This window comes from Poromitra crassiceps, assembly GCF_964638095.1.
Source record: "Poromitra crassiceps genome assembly, chromosome: 8".
Classification (NCBI taxonomy): Eukaryota; Metazoa; Chordata; class Actinopteri; order Beryciformes; family Melamphaidae; genus Poromitra; species Poromitra crassiceps.
In genome coordinates, this window is record NC_139629.1 from 54,605,579 (window position 1) to 54,620,077 (window position 14,499).

Genomic DNA, 14,499 nt, shown 5'->3' on the forward strand with positions numbered 1-14,499 from the left:
ACCACTGACGCTGCTGCCATCAATCCCAGTAGTCTCTGGACCCTGTGCACAGTCACCATCTTCCTCCGCTGGAAATGATGTACTGCTTCTGCCAGTCTTTCCACCCTCTGAGGAGTGAGACATGCATTCATTGTCACAGAGTCGAAGTGGAGATCTAGAAAGCTCACCTGCTGTGAAGGCTGCAGATTGCTCTTTTTCCAGTTCACGACGAACCCCAGAGACTGCACATGCGCCAACTCTGTATCCTGGACCACCTGGTCCCGAGAGGGGGCACATATCAGCCAGTCGTCTAGATATGGCAGAATCTTGAGACCTTTTGACTGGAGGGGGGCTAGGGCCGCCGAGATCACCCGAGTAAAGACCCTCGGTGACAGTGACAGGCCAAATGGCAGGACCTGAAACTGGCACATTCGGCCTTTGAAGGCGAAGCGGAGAAATGGTCTGTGCTCTGGCCAAATCGGAATGTGGAAATACGCATCCTTTAAGTCGAGGGACGTAAACCACTCCCCTGCGCTGATGGACTGCATCACGATTCTTGTGTGTAGCATTTTGAATGGGAGGACCTTCAGGAAACGGTTGAGGCACCTGAGGTCGAGAACAGGCCTGTACCCACCGTCTTTCTTTGGGACGATAAAGTAGGTGGAGTAAAACCCAGTCCGTTGTGCGCTGGGCGGCACCTCTGAAACGGCGCCTTTCTCTAGAAGACCCCGCACTTCCTCCCTTAGTACGGGCTCTAGTAGTGGGTCCTTGAGGATGGTGTGAAGGACCCCTGAAAAGGGGGGGGCGGGGCGCGGCCGAAACTGCAGGCGATACCCATGAGCTACTGTTGACAGCACCCATGGGTCCGACACCGCTCCCTCCCAACTGGCTCTTTCCCGAGACAACTGGAAGGGAAACTCGACGGCCGGCCCCTGACCCCTATGCAGGACCGCCGTCGCCGCCTGCACCTCTGCCTGAAGCCTTCTGCTCCCCCGGAACTGAGATCTCCTCTGGGGGTTAGTGGCAGGGTTTTGACCATGGCCACGAAAGCTTTGACCCTGAGCCCCTGCAGAGCCCCCACTGTCATACCTATGCCAAGCAGACGGATGGGACTTCTGCGGTGCTTTAAACCCCTGTTTAAAGGCTGGGGCAGGCTGGCGACACGCCCGTTGGACAGTGTCCCTCAAATTAATAGAGCGCTCCGCCCTATCCAGTACACCCTGGGACCCTGGATGAAAAACTTGCCCCGACACCACCGGCAGATCCATGAGCTCAGTCTTTATGGCATCAGGCAAGGAAGTTTGTGCCAGCCATACCTGCCTACGACACAATACTGCCGACGACATAGCCTCCCCCACATCACGTGTCAACTGCGAGTGGGCTGACAAGGCAGCATCAATTAGAGCCCTGGAATCCTGCTCCTCCACAGGCATTGTCCCTCAAGGCTGCCAGGAGGAGAGTCAAGGCATTGCCCATACAAGCTGCACGCGCATTTGCATTAAACGTGCGTGAAATCAGACCGTCGGTTTTGGCACACTCTTTCCTGGGGCAGCGAGGATTAGCAGACACTCGAGCTGGCCCCAGCGTTGTCCATGATGCTATCGCCTGTTCCACAGGCGGCATATCCGCTAACCCAGTCTATGCTGGGTAACGGGCATTAGCCAACCGTCTACAGCCAGCATTAAACTGAGGCTTCTGAAACCGTTTTGTCCACGCCGTCCTCAGCATCGAACCATAGTCCTCTGCAACTGGAATGCCAGGTGGGGCATCCACCTGAGCTATGCCCTCCCACACACCTCCAACAGGGGCTTGGTTGGGCATCGGCGGCTGCAGGCCGACAATTCTTGCAGCAGTTACCACTCTATCCATCAGAGTCTTTGTGGCAGGCCCATCCTCCGCCACTGCTGAATCCCCATCCAACTCAGCCGAATCTGAATGGGGACTACTCTCTAAAAGAGATTGGGGAGCGAAAAGTGACAGCACGTCAGCATCATCCGCAGCGGGCCCCCCACCATGGCTCCGTGGCCGACTTCAAGGGACACTGCTCCGGCTGGCAGAATGACGAGCCTCCAAACCGTCCATCCTCTGAGCTAAGCTCTGGATAGCAGCCAACACCTGTGCCTGTGTATCAGAGCCGCTGGCCCCTGCTGCTTTCTCTGAAGCTGGGGCTGACCGCTTATCTGATCTAGGTGTCTGCTCACGGTTTGATCGTTTCCTGGACTCATGACGTCGCTCCTGCGAGCGCTTGCGAGAGCGCTTCTCACTGGATCTGGCTTTCCTCCCGCGTTCAGACGTAGAGGTACGAACCTCGTCCACTCGGCGCAGTCGCTCCTCTCTAGACAGATCATATGCTGCATTGCATGGATTATCCACGTCCTCAGTCACATGCTCAATCCCCAAACATGAGGTGCATTCCCGGTGCCCATCATTAGGGTCCATTCTCGACGGACAAAGCCGACAGCACTGTGACGTCATCATGTCACAAACAGAATAAGGCCAGAGCACAAGCCCACTGACTGCGAACAGTAGTAAAGGCAAACCAGTTTCAGGCACAGTGGCCCGCACCGGTACGCGGACGTACCTAGCGGGACTCACATCCAGCCCCACCAACTGCGTACAGTGGTATAGGGTAGTCCAACTAACAAGTTGTTTTGAAGTTTGTAATGTCTTCAATATGTCACTGGTAGTATGTAACCTGAAAGACATAGAATACCAGCAAACACAGTGAGGCCAAAGCTAGCTGCATGAGCTGCTAGTCTATGGCTAACAATCAAATAGCTTAGCAGCCCAACTACTAGGCCAAAGCCAAGCTAATCATTAGCTTATCACTAGCATGTAGCAAACAATCAACAATGTAGTTTAGCTTAACATACTAGCACTAACAGCAACAAACCACCACAATTCACAGGGACACAAGGCGCCTGCACCAACAGGTGATGAATTGAAAGGTGGGTTACAACAAGAGTAATTCAGTATACTACCTGTCCAGGTCTCTGAGGCGAGAAAGGCAAAGAGGTCGGGCCAGAAGTTGCCCCCACTTTTATAGTGTGGGAGGTTCCGCCTCCATGGGGTCATGGGCATGACTTTGTTTATATATTGGTCTCGAGAATAGGCGGAACGAGGGCTATCATCCTATTTTGACCGTAGTGACGGTCAGAGTGAGGTCGAAACAGATACACACACACACACACACACAGACAGACAAGGAGGCAAATTGTGACAAGACTGATCACTGATGTCATAGGCCCTATGACAGTGAGTAGGCAGCAGCAGTTTTGTTGTGTTCTCACCAGGTTCTCACTGCGCCCCTCCCCCATCACCTCCCTCCCCCATCACCTCCCTCCCCCCGAACCCGCTCGCATTTCTTACCGCAAGGCATTCTGGGTATTGGGTGACGTGTTGAAGCGCCCATCATGCAAACGTTCTTGTAACAACACAGAGTAACGTTAGTACTAGCAGTAGCATATTAGCCTATTTCCCGTTTATAATACTTTAAGAAGTTTAATTTACAAACAGAAGACTCGTATGTGCGGACGATATTATCACGAATATATGAAGTGGAACCAGTTGATCAGAGGAAGAAGACTCACTGGACTCAGATGAATGGTTTAGCTGTGAAGCTAATGTTAGCTGTGAAGCTATTGGAGCTTTGAAGGAAGTTTGTCAGTAAAGTTCAGGAGGAAAAGTTCCTGTCACTGTGTGAAAATTAAAATGTCTAAAGTCCAGAAGCTGAGACTCGAGCTGTGGTGAAGCAGCACCTAACTGCGGGTGATGAAGATAAACTGCTGGACGCTGTGCGGTTACACAGAGAAGCCTTGCCTCCAGACCTCCAGCAGCTGTTAGTTCCCGCTGAGCAGCAGGAGTGGAGCCCCAGTCTCGACCAGGAGGACCCAGAGCCCCCACACATTAAAGAAGAACGCCGGACCAGTCAGGATGGAGAGCAGCTTCAGGAGGGACCAGAGACCCCAGACATTAAAGAGGAACAGGAGGAACTCTGGATCAGGAGGGAGGGAGAGCAGCTTCAGGAGGGACCAGAGCCCCCAGACATTAAAGAGGAGCAGGAGGAACTCTGGATCAGGAGGGAGGGAGAGCAGCTTCAGGAGGGACCAGAGCCCCCAGACATTAAAGAGGAACAGGAGGAACTCTGGATCAGGAGGGAGGGAGAGCAGCTTCAGGAGGGACCAGAGCCCCCAGAAATTAAAGAGGAACAGGAGGAACTCTGGATCAGGAGGGAGGGAGAGCAGCTTCAGGAGGGACCAGAGCCCCCATACATTAAAGAGGAACAGGAGGAACTCTGGATCAGTCAGGAGGGAGGGCAGCTACAGGAGGGACCAGAGCCCCCAGACATTAAAGAGGAACAGGAGGAACTCTGGATCAGGAGGGAGGGAGAGCAGCTTCAGGAGGGGCCAGAGCCCCCAGACATTAAAGAGGAACAGGAGGAACTCTGGATCAGGAGGGAGGGAGAGCAGCTTCAGGAGGGACCAGAGCCCCCACTCCTTAAAGAGGAACTCTGGATCAGGAGGGAGGGAGAGCAGCTTCAGGAGGGACCAGAGCCCCCAGACATTAATCAATCAATCAATCAATCAATCAAACCTTTATTGGCAGACGCTTGGTCCATAGATAACACATACACAATTACAAAAAGCACATAAGGGCACAATAAAAGAACAAAAGTACATTATAAAAGAGAGTCATACCAGAGTTTCCACATATGTGACTGGTATCTCACAGTGCTTAGCCCAGGATCAGTGAGCAACTTAATGATAACATTCTGAGACACGTTCAATCTACAGATGAACCTGTACCTCAGATTTCTCAGGAGCGCCTGGAAAGTGGCCACCCCCGCCTTACAGAACAGGTCACTAGCACTGCTCCACCTGGGCTTTTTCAGCAAGATGCGCATGCAATCATTATAGGCAACCTGAAGTTTATGCATGCTTGCCTTCTTAAACTTTGCCCACAAGGGGGCAGTATAGATAGGGGTACAGTAAGCCCTAAAGAGTGTGATCTTTACATCATCAGAACAGGAGTGGAATTTCCTGACCAACATGTTAGCCTGAATGTATAACACACGCCGCTGTCTATACATACTGTATCATCATCATCACCCATATGGTCAGTGATGAAGTGGCCCAGATATTTGGTTTTGTTACAGACACATAGAGCATGCTCAGACAAAAGAAAGACAGGAAAAGCAAGATCCCGGTCCTCTTTCGTTCTACAGATCATAACAACACTCTTCTTAGCATTGTATTTAACATCAAATTGGACCCCGTAATCAGAACAGATATTCAGCAGATGTTGAAACCCAGCGCTGCTGGGGGAGAAGATCGCCAGGTCGTCCGCATACATGAGGTGGTTAATCAAGGCGTTACCGATCATACATCCTGTTCTGCAGCCTCTTAGTTGGACAGAGAGATCATCGATATATAAATTAAAGAGAGCAGGGGAGAGTAGCCCCCCCCTGCCGTACCCCATTGCCAACACCAAAAGGGGTAGAGACACTGGGCCCTATTCTCCCACAGGCCTTTGGCGCAAAAACTGGCCTTAAATGCAAAAACCAGACTCCCCTAAACCTGAATCTGGAGCACCAGCAACTGGATGTTTTTTAGCCATTTATCAGTAAAGTCAGTTGACACCTGTCGGGGAGAGTTGTGGCGTGCACGTGCCATTTTAACAATGGGCTTATGTTTTTCATCATTTTGGAAATAAATTGTAATCCCAAATCTTTCCAAGTACCCCCTGCAAGCTGCTCAAGTACCCCTAGGGGTACACGTACCCCTGGTTGGGAATCACTGCGTTAGACTACTGCAATAGCCTTTTCTCTGGTCTCTCCAAAAAAGAACTTAGGCAACTTCAGCTCATTCAGAATGCTGCTGCTAGAGTTCTAATGAAGACTAAGAAAGCTGATCATATCACTCCAGTTCTTAAGTCCTTACACTGGTTGCCAGTGTGTCATAGAATAGATTTTAAAATACTGTTGTCTATAAATCACTTAATGGCCTAGGCCCCCATAGCTGAATTGCTCCCACGCTACGAACCGTCTAGAACTCTTAGGTCAGCAGGGTCCAGCTTATTAACTGTCCCTAGGATCAAATCAAATCATGGGAAGGCCGCATTTACCCACTATGCTTCTGCTAGCTGGAACAAATTGCCTGAAGACCTCAGATCTGCCCCAACCTTACTTACTTTTAAAAATAGACTAAAGACTTTTATGTTTACCGTCGCTTTTAACTGCTGACAGCTGTTTCTCAATCACTATTATGTGTGTAGTCATGTTTCTTATATAGTCTATTATGCAAACCCAATGAGTCCTCTATAAGTTTTTAGCTCTTTTTGCAACTGCTGCGCCTGTTGCTTAATGCACTTTTTATACCCTTTTTTTTAGTTTTGTTGTGATGCTTTTAAATGTCCATTTTATTCTATAGATAAATTGATTTATTCTATTATGCAGGGATGGAGTGTAAGTGTGCAGGGATGCAGTGTAAGTGTGCAGGGATGCAGTGTAAGTGTGCAGGGATGCAGTGTAAGTGTGCAGGGATGCAGTGTAAGTGAGCAGGGATGGAGTGTAAGTGAGCAGGGATGCAGTGTAAGTGTGCAGGGATGGAGTGTAAGTGCAGGGATGGAGTGTAAGTGTGCAGGGATGCAGTGTAAGTGTGCAACCAAATGAGTCCTCTATAAGTTTTTAGCTATTTTTGCAACTGCTGCGCCTGTTGCTTAATGCACTTTTTATAAAGTTTTGTTGTGATGCTTTTAAATGTCTCCTCCTCCCTGAGGGTAATAGGGAGAACAGGCTGTTGTGGGGGTGGTATGTGTCCTTGATGATCTTCAGGGACCTCCTGAGGCACCGCTGATTGTACAGTTCCTGCAGTTCTGGTAGCTCACATCCTGTTACGTGCTGGGCCGCGCGCCTCACTCTTCTTAGCACCCTGCGGTCCATGGTGGTACAGTTCCCGTACCAGGTGGTGAAGCAGCCAGTCAGCAGGCTTTCAATGGTGCCTCTGTAGAAGTCCCTGAGGATTTTTGGCCTTAGCCCAAATTTATTCAGGCGTCTGAGTCCGTGTAGTCGCTGGGCCTTTTTTTTTGGGGGGGGGGGGGCTTTTTGACAACAGTGGCGGTGTGGGGTGGATGTTGACTCCCAGGTACTTGAAGCTGTCCACCTTTTCCACCACTGTGCCATTGATGGTGATTGGGGGGGGTGTGCCCCGGGGTGTGCCACCCCCCCCCACCCCCCTTCCCCCCTCCTGTAGTCTACAATGATCTCCTTGGTCTTGGAGACGTTTAGAGAGAGGTGGTTGTCCTGGCACCATTGTTCCAGGGCCTTACTTTACTTTACTTTATTTCATTTAGCAGACGCCTTTCTCCAAAGCGACGTACAGAGGAATAAACATAGAATCAGGTAAACAGACATTGTAGTCAGCAATAATAATAAAGATAGTAATACAACCAAGGTGAGCTGATGCCAGCAATAGTAAAAAGGGATAATAAGAACAAGGTTAACATTGATGCCACACCAGGTAGAAATGACAGTAAAAGTGCAAGAATCAGGTTAAATTATTAAAATCAAGTCCATGAGGAGCAGATAAGGAAGGAAGAAGGTAGGGTTAGGGGGGAGTAAAGTGGAGACAAAAAAGATGTGTTTTTAGCCTATTGCGGAAAATAGGGAGTGACTCTGCCGTCCTGACCATGGGGGGGAGCTCACTCCACCATTTGGGGGCGAGGTAGGAAAAAAGTCTGGATTTTGAGCGACCCTTGAGCCCGCGAAGCAAGGGGGGGGCGAGACGGCCTACGCTAGTGGAGGGGCGCAGGGAGCGGTGAGAGGTTTGGAACTTGACCATGGGTTGAAGGTATTGGGGGGATGTTGAGTGGACAGCTCTGTAGGCAAGGACCAGGGTCTTGAATTTGATGACAGGATGGGGAGCCAGTGGAGGTCTCGGAGGAGGGGGGTGATGTGGGGGAATTTAGTTTCGTTAAAAACGAGGCGGGCTACAGAATTCTGGATGAGTTGAAGGGGTTGGATGGCAGAGGAGGGGAGACCGGCTAAAACAATGTTACAATAATCGAGACGTGATAAAACCAGGGCCTGGACTAAAACTTCTGTTGCTTCTCTGGTTAAAAATGGGCAGATTTTACAGATGTTGTAGAGGGAGAATCTGCAGGAACGTGCCGTTGCTGTAATGTGAGCGGAAAAGGAGAGTTGGTTGTCGAGAGTTACACCAAGATTTTTGGCTGTTTGAGAGGGAAGAACGGTGGTATTGTCAATGGATATGGAAAGATTGGATAGGGGGGAGTCTTTGCCGGGGAAGAAGAGAAGTTCGGTTTTGTCTGGGTTGAGTTTGAGATGATGAGAGGACATCCAGATGCTGATGTCATTAAGGCAGGCAGAGATACGGGAAGAGATATGGGTGTCAGAGGGGGGGGGGGAGACAAATAGAGCTGTGTGTCGTCTACGTATGAGTGATAGGAGAACCCGTGGGAGGAAATGACGTGGCCAAGAGATCTCATGTAGAGAAGAAAGAGGAAAGGACCTAAGACAGAACCCTGGGAGACACCCGTGGTGAGAGTGCAGGGGTCAGATAGAGTTCCTCTCCAGAGGACCTGAAAAGAGCGGTTAGATAGGTAGGAGGAGAACCAGGAAAGTGCAGAGCCAGTGATACCAAGGTCGGATAGGGTGGAAAGTAGAATTTGGTGGTTGATGGTGTCAAAAGCGGCGGACAGATCGAGGAGTATGAGAACGGAGAAGAGTGATGAAGCTTTGGCGGAGTGAAGGGCGGAGGTGACAGACAGAAGAGCTGTTTCAGTGGAATGTGCAGGTTTGAATCCAGATTGCAGGGGGTCAGAGAGATTGTGAAGGGAGAGATAAGAAGATAATTGGCCGGATACTGTGCGTTCGAGTGATTTGGAGATGAAAGAGAGGAGGGAGACGGGGCGGTAGTTGTTGATGGCGGAGGGGTCGAGGGACGGTTTCTTGAGAAGTGGTTTGATTATGGCTGTTTTTAGGGCAGAGGGGAAAATACCAGAGGAGAGGGAGGAGTTGATGAGGGAAGTGAGAAAGGGAGATATGTCAGGGGAGATGGACTGTAGGTGAGATGAGGGTATAGGATTGAGGGGGCAGGAGGTGGCACGGGCTGATAGAATGATTTTGAGGAGATCATCTGAGGAGAGGGGAGAGAAGGAAGACATAGAGGCAGGAGGTTGTGAGGAAGGGGAGGGGGTGAGATAGGTTGGTGGGGGAAATGATGAGCTGATGGCGGCAACCTTGTTAGTGAAGAAGGATTGAGAAATCATTGGCAGAGAGGGAGGAGGGAGGTGGAGGGGGAGGAGGGTTGAGGAGGGACATGAAAGTGTGAAATAGTTTGTGGGGATTGGAGGCAGAAGATTGAATAGAGGAGGATTTGGCAGTAGAAACGGCAGAGGTGAAGTTGGAGAGGGAGAAATGGTAAGAGGCGAGATCATTGGGGTTGCAGGATTTTTTCCAGGTTCGTTCTGAGGTGCGGAGTCGGGTGCGGTGAGTGCGGAGGGGTTCAGTCAGCCAGGGAGCAGGGGGGGAGGGGCGGGCGGGTTTAGTAGAGAGTGGATATGGATATGAAACTGGAATGGATATGAGGTTATTATTGATGCGTTCTTTGGAAAAAATTATGGCAGGGTGAAGGGAAGTGGGAGAGGGGCGAGGGCGGAGCAGAGTTGGGATAGGCAGTGCAATCATGTGAATGGGAGTAGAGGAGGATAGAGAGAGAGGAGGAGTGGGTGTGGTTTTCAAATTAAATGGGGTATTGCTGAAGGTGATATGGGAACCAGTGATGGAGGAGATATGTGCAGTCAGTGATGGAGGAGATATGTGCAGGCTGATGTCTTGGTTTTGTTGTAATGGGTCCTCCTGACCCACAGGGGGTGCAGGGCAGAGGAGATTTGGGTGGTTGAGGTTCAGGTGGTTGTTGACTGTGGGTGTGGGGGGGACAGCTGGATGGGGGGAGGGGAGGTGGCTGCGGAGCCGTCTGAAGGCATTCTGGGGGTGCGCATGCGCAGTGCACCGCATGACGAATGTTAGCAGTGATGACGTTTGATCCGAGTTTGTTTGGGTGAATCCCGTCTGACTTGAAAAAAAAAGGGGCAGTTCAAGAGCAGATTGATGTTGTTGATGAAGTGGATGTTGAGTTTATTGCAGGTGGATTGGAGCCAGGTGTGGAGACTGAGGATTTTGCTGGAACGGGCTGTGCCCCATGGAGGAAGGTGGGGGTAGGACCGGAGATAAAAACAGATTGTCCACAGGTCTTTAAGAACGTGAGAAGATGTGTAAAATCCTGTTTGGTCAGCTCAGACTGTTCGCGAGCAGTGTTGTTGGACCCCACATGGACGATATCACGGATAATGGAGGACGGGAGAGAATTAAGCAGATTGGGGAGCATGTTTAAGATGGTGTGAACAGTGGCACCGGGGATGCAATGAGTAGCTGCGTTGAAAAAACTGATATTTCGAGTGATGGCTGAGGATTACAGGTGGGCGTGAGGAGAGGACTGGCTGCGGGCTGCTGACGAGGGAAGACGCCAGACCTAGATTTAGCAGCAGCCTCCTTCAGCAGCTTGAGGCGAGAGGAGGATGTCGACCGGCGGTTAGATTGACCAGAGCCAGGTTCGGGGGAGGGCTGGGCATTTCCAGTGACCGGGAGAGAGGAGATGGCGATACTCGGACCAGCCATCTCAGCAGAGGGGGTGGTGGCAGGGTGGGGGGTGAAGTTGACTTGGCCGGGGCAGGAGGGAGGGGGATGGCGGCATGGGGAGCGGAGAGAAAATCGGCCAGACGGTTGGACAGATCCAGGGGGGGGTGGAGAAGGTGACGATGATGGCGACAGGGTGTTACGAATGGGGAGGAGGGGAAAGTCATGCAAGTTGAGGACAGAGAATCTATTTTCCGTGAGTAGTGGAGGGGGCTGGACAGGAGAGAACTTTATCGGAGCCTTGGGCTTGGCGCCGAGGTGGATCCAGCGCTCGGTAGCGCCCAGGGATGAGGCAGTGGAGTCCAGCTCTCGGCCATCCAAGGCAGGAGTGTTGACGCCGATGAAGACCTCGGGGTCGGGGGAGACCAGTCCAGGGCCCGGGGAGGCGGCAGCAGGGCAGGTGGAGACCAGGGACTCGAGGTGGATCTCTTCGTCCCTGAGCTGGTAGAGTGTGGAGATTCTTCCCTCAAGCACGGACACTTGCTGGGACAGGCGGACGCAGCGGTCACATTTTGGAGAGGTAGGCAAACCCATGTCTTCTGATGCCGTGCTGGAAATAAAAAACACTATGGCCAGTAAAAGTGATTTGTAACAGGGAAGAATGAGGTATGGAGACGGTTAACGTTAGCTGAAGACTTACACGCGAGGGCTACACAATGTAGCCCACAGTGGAAAGTTGACGTGCTGTGCGGTTAGCGTTAGCAGGTAGCTAATGGCAGCGAGCGGGACTTACTCGCGAGGGCTACACAATGTAGCCCACAGTGGAAAGTTGACGTGATGTGTACAGATGATCTCAGATCTTGATGGGCCAACACTTACCGGCACAGGCCCAAAGACTGGGCCTGCTGCGGTGGAACAACCTCGGTAGTTGGAATAGGTAGCCTTGGAATCCGATGAGTGGAATGTTGAAGCTGGAGCTGGTTAGCAGCTGTTAACTAAGGCTAAAAACAATCCGGGCGCGCGCCAATCACTTAAAGACCTTAAAACTAATGATCCGAGTGTCTGATCGTTGCGATAATTAAAAGTTATAAGAAGTGCAGATAAAACAACCGCAGACTGACTCGAAGGATAGGGAAGTCCGTCTAGAAATCCGTAATTGGGGCAGAATTTGCGAGAAATTCCAGGAGCCGGTACACACACCTACTACACTACCTACTCCTGATAATGTGTTCCAAACACAGGGCCTTCACCTCAGGCCCGGACTGGCCATCTGGCAATTCTGGCAAATGCCAGAAGGGCCGCTGTGATTTTGGGCCGCTCTGGGCCGGTCTGACCGCACGTTTATTGATCCCCCTCAATGCAGCCGAAGTAGCTGTCAGTCATGGTCAGCCCAAAACACAGTGGAAAGAGAGATGGGCTGGCCCATTTTGACAGGTGAGTTCTGTCAAGTGGTCATCATGGATATTGCATGGTCTGAGAGGCGGAGACACCGCCCCCCCCCCCTTTCCAAAAGTGGACTTGGCCTGCTCCGTGCAGCGTGTGCTCCTCCCGGCTGTAATTACATCACTCAACGCAGCCGCGGGGGAATAGATCAAATACGAACAGTATATGTCTATATCTCAACACGATGAACATAAACAAAGCAAAAGGTGGCGCCGAAAAGAAAAGAGACAAAAAACGTAAGGGCCTTGAAGCCAATGCAGAAAAATGTTGCAAGATAAAGATGTTTTTTGCACCACAGTGCACTGAAAAGAGTGCTGCTACTAAGACCCCCAGTGTCAGCTCCTGTGCTGCTAGCAGCAGTACTAGCAGGACCGATGGCAACTCCACCGAGGCACAGAAGTCACCCACTGTCGTGGCCGATGCTGGGCAGCATCATGGGAACGACGAGCAGCAGTCCGGCCCCACTATCGCCCCCACCACCACCGTGCTGGTGACTGACAGCGATGATGATGGCAAATTTTCTGAGGAGGACGTGGATCATGGAGGAACTACACAAGCTGAAGCTAACTTTGCAGAAGTAGGTGTCGTGATGTTGTTTGCACAAGTAATGTTGCTTTGTTTATGCACATCAGATCTGGGTAGGCTACAGTAAATGAATGAATGGAGGTGTTAAATTTAGAAGGTGAAAATAACCTGTAGTCATTTTGTATTTTAAATCAAATGCTGCTGGTGATGTAGCCTAATTGAAAACTGGGTTAACATGTCAAAATAAATAAATACGAGAAACAAAACAGAAACTAATGTCAGAAATGGGCTTTCCCCCTTGTAAATCTATTCTATTCTATTCTATTGTGGTTTGGTCATAATGATGCTGCTGGCCTTGTTTGCTAGGTCCTATGTGTGTGTGAATCTGGTCGGCGTACCATGCTGTGGGCGTGTGTTTTTGGCTGCTGTGCTATCTGTGATTTAATGTGTTTGTGTAGAAGTGTTCTTGGAGACAATTATTGCTGCCTTGTTATGGTGCGGTACCTCATGCCTGCAGTTGTTGGCGGGCCATGGCCAGTGGTGTGAACTGTGAATTGAGCCTGGCCTGGGCAGTAACAATGTACTTAGTCTGGTGATTATGGATCTTTCCAGGAGGCTGAGCAGTTTGGAAAATAGCCTTGGTTACACCTGCTCAGTCTATTAATTTAAAATGAGATATTTCTCTAAATCTGGCCGCCAAAAATTCACCGCCCTTCGGGCGGCGAAACAGTCCACCCCTGGGCTGGTCTGGACTTACTGCCAGGGCCTCTTTTTGGTCCCAGTCCGGCCCTGCTTCACCTCCTCTCTGTAGGCCGTCTCGTCGCTCCTGGAGATCAGCCCCACGACCGCTGTGTCGTCTGCAAACTTCACGATGGTGTTCGAGGTTTGAGTCGCCACGCAGTCGTGGGTGTAGAGCTCGTACCAGAAGGGGCTGGAGACGCATCCCTGGGGCGCTCCTATGCTGATGGTCAGTGGGGAGGAGATGAGGTTGCCCACTCTCACCACCTGGCGGCGGTCTGTCAGAAAGTCCAGGATCCAGTCACACATTGCTGTGTTTAATCCCAGATCCTTGAGCTTGCTTACCAGCCTGGAGGGTACTATGGTGTTGAATGCTGAGCTGTAGTCCACGAACAGCATTCTCACATAGGTGTCCTTCCCCTCCAGTTGCGAGAGGGCGGTGTGGAGCACGTGTGCTACTGTATCCGCTGTGCTCCTGTTGGGGCGGTATGAAAAATTGGAGCGGGTCGTGGTCTGGGGGGAGTGTGGGGCGGAGCTGTGATATAAGCAGCTTTTCGAAGCACTTGCTGGCTATGGGCGTGAGGGCTATAGGGCGCCAGTCGTTGAGGCTGGTCACTTTCTGCTGTTTGGGAATGGGGATGATTGTTGCTGATTTGAAGCAGGAGGGAACTTGTCGGAGGGAGAGGGACTGGTTGAAAATGTCTGTGAATACGCCTGCCAGCTGGTGGGCGCAGGCCTTGAGGACACGCCCGGGGATGCCGTCCGGGCCAGCCGCCTTGCACGGGTTGATACGCAAGAACGACTGGCGCACCTCATCCTCAGTAATGGTGAGAGGGCGGTCTGGGTCTGTGGGGGGTGGGAGGTAGGGGGGGTTGGTGGTTAGGTGTGAATGGGGGGGGGTGGGGGTGATGAGGGGTGGTGGGGGGGAGAGGTGGCAGGGAGGTGGTGGGGGGGAGGAGAGCAGTAGGGGTGGTGGGGGGGAGGAGAGGAGGAGGGGTGGTGGGGGGGGGAGGTAGCGGGGGGGGGAGAGGGGGGGGGGAGGTGCCGGAGAGGGGGGAGAGGTGAGGGGTGAGGGGGAGGAGAGGAGGAGGGGTGGTGGGGGGGAGAGCTGGCAGAGAAGTGTAGGAGAGGACGGGGGGGGCGCTCTGGCACAGGGGTCA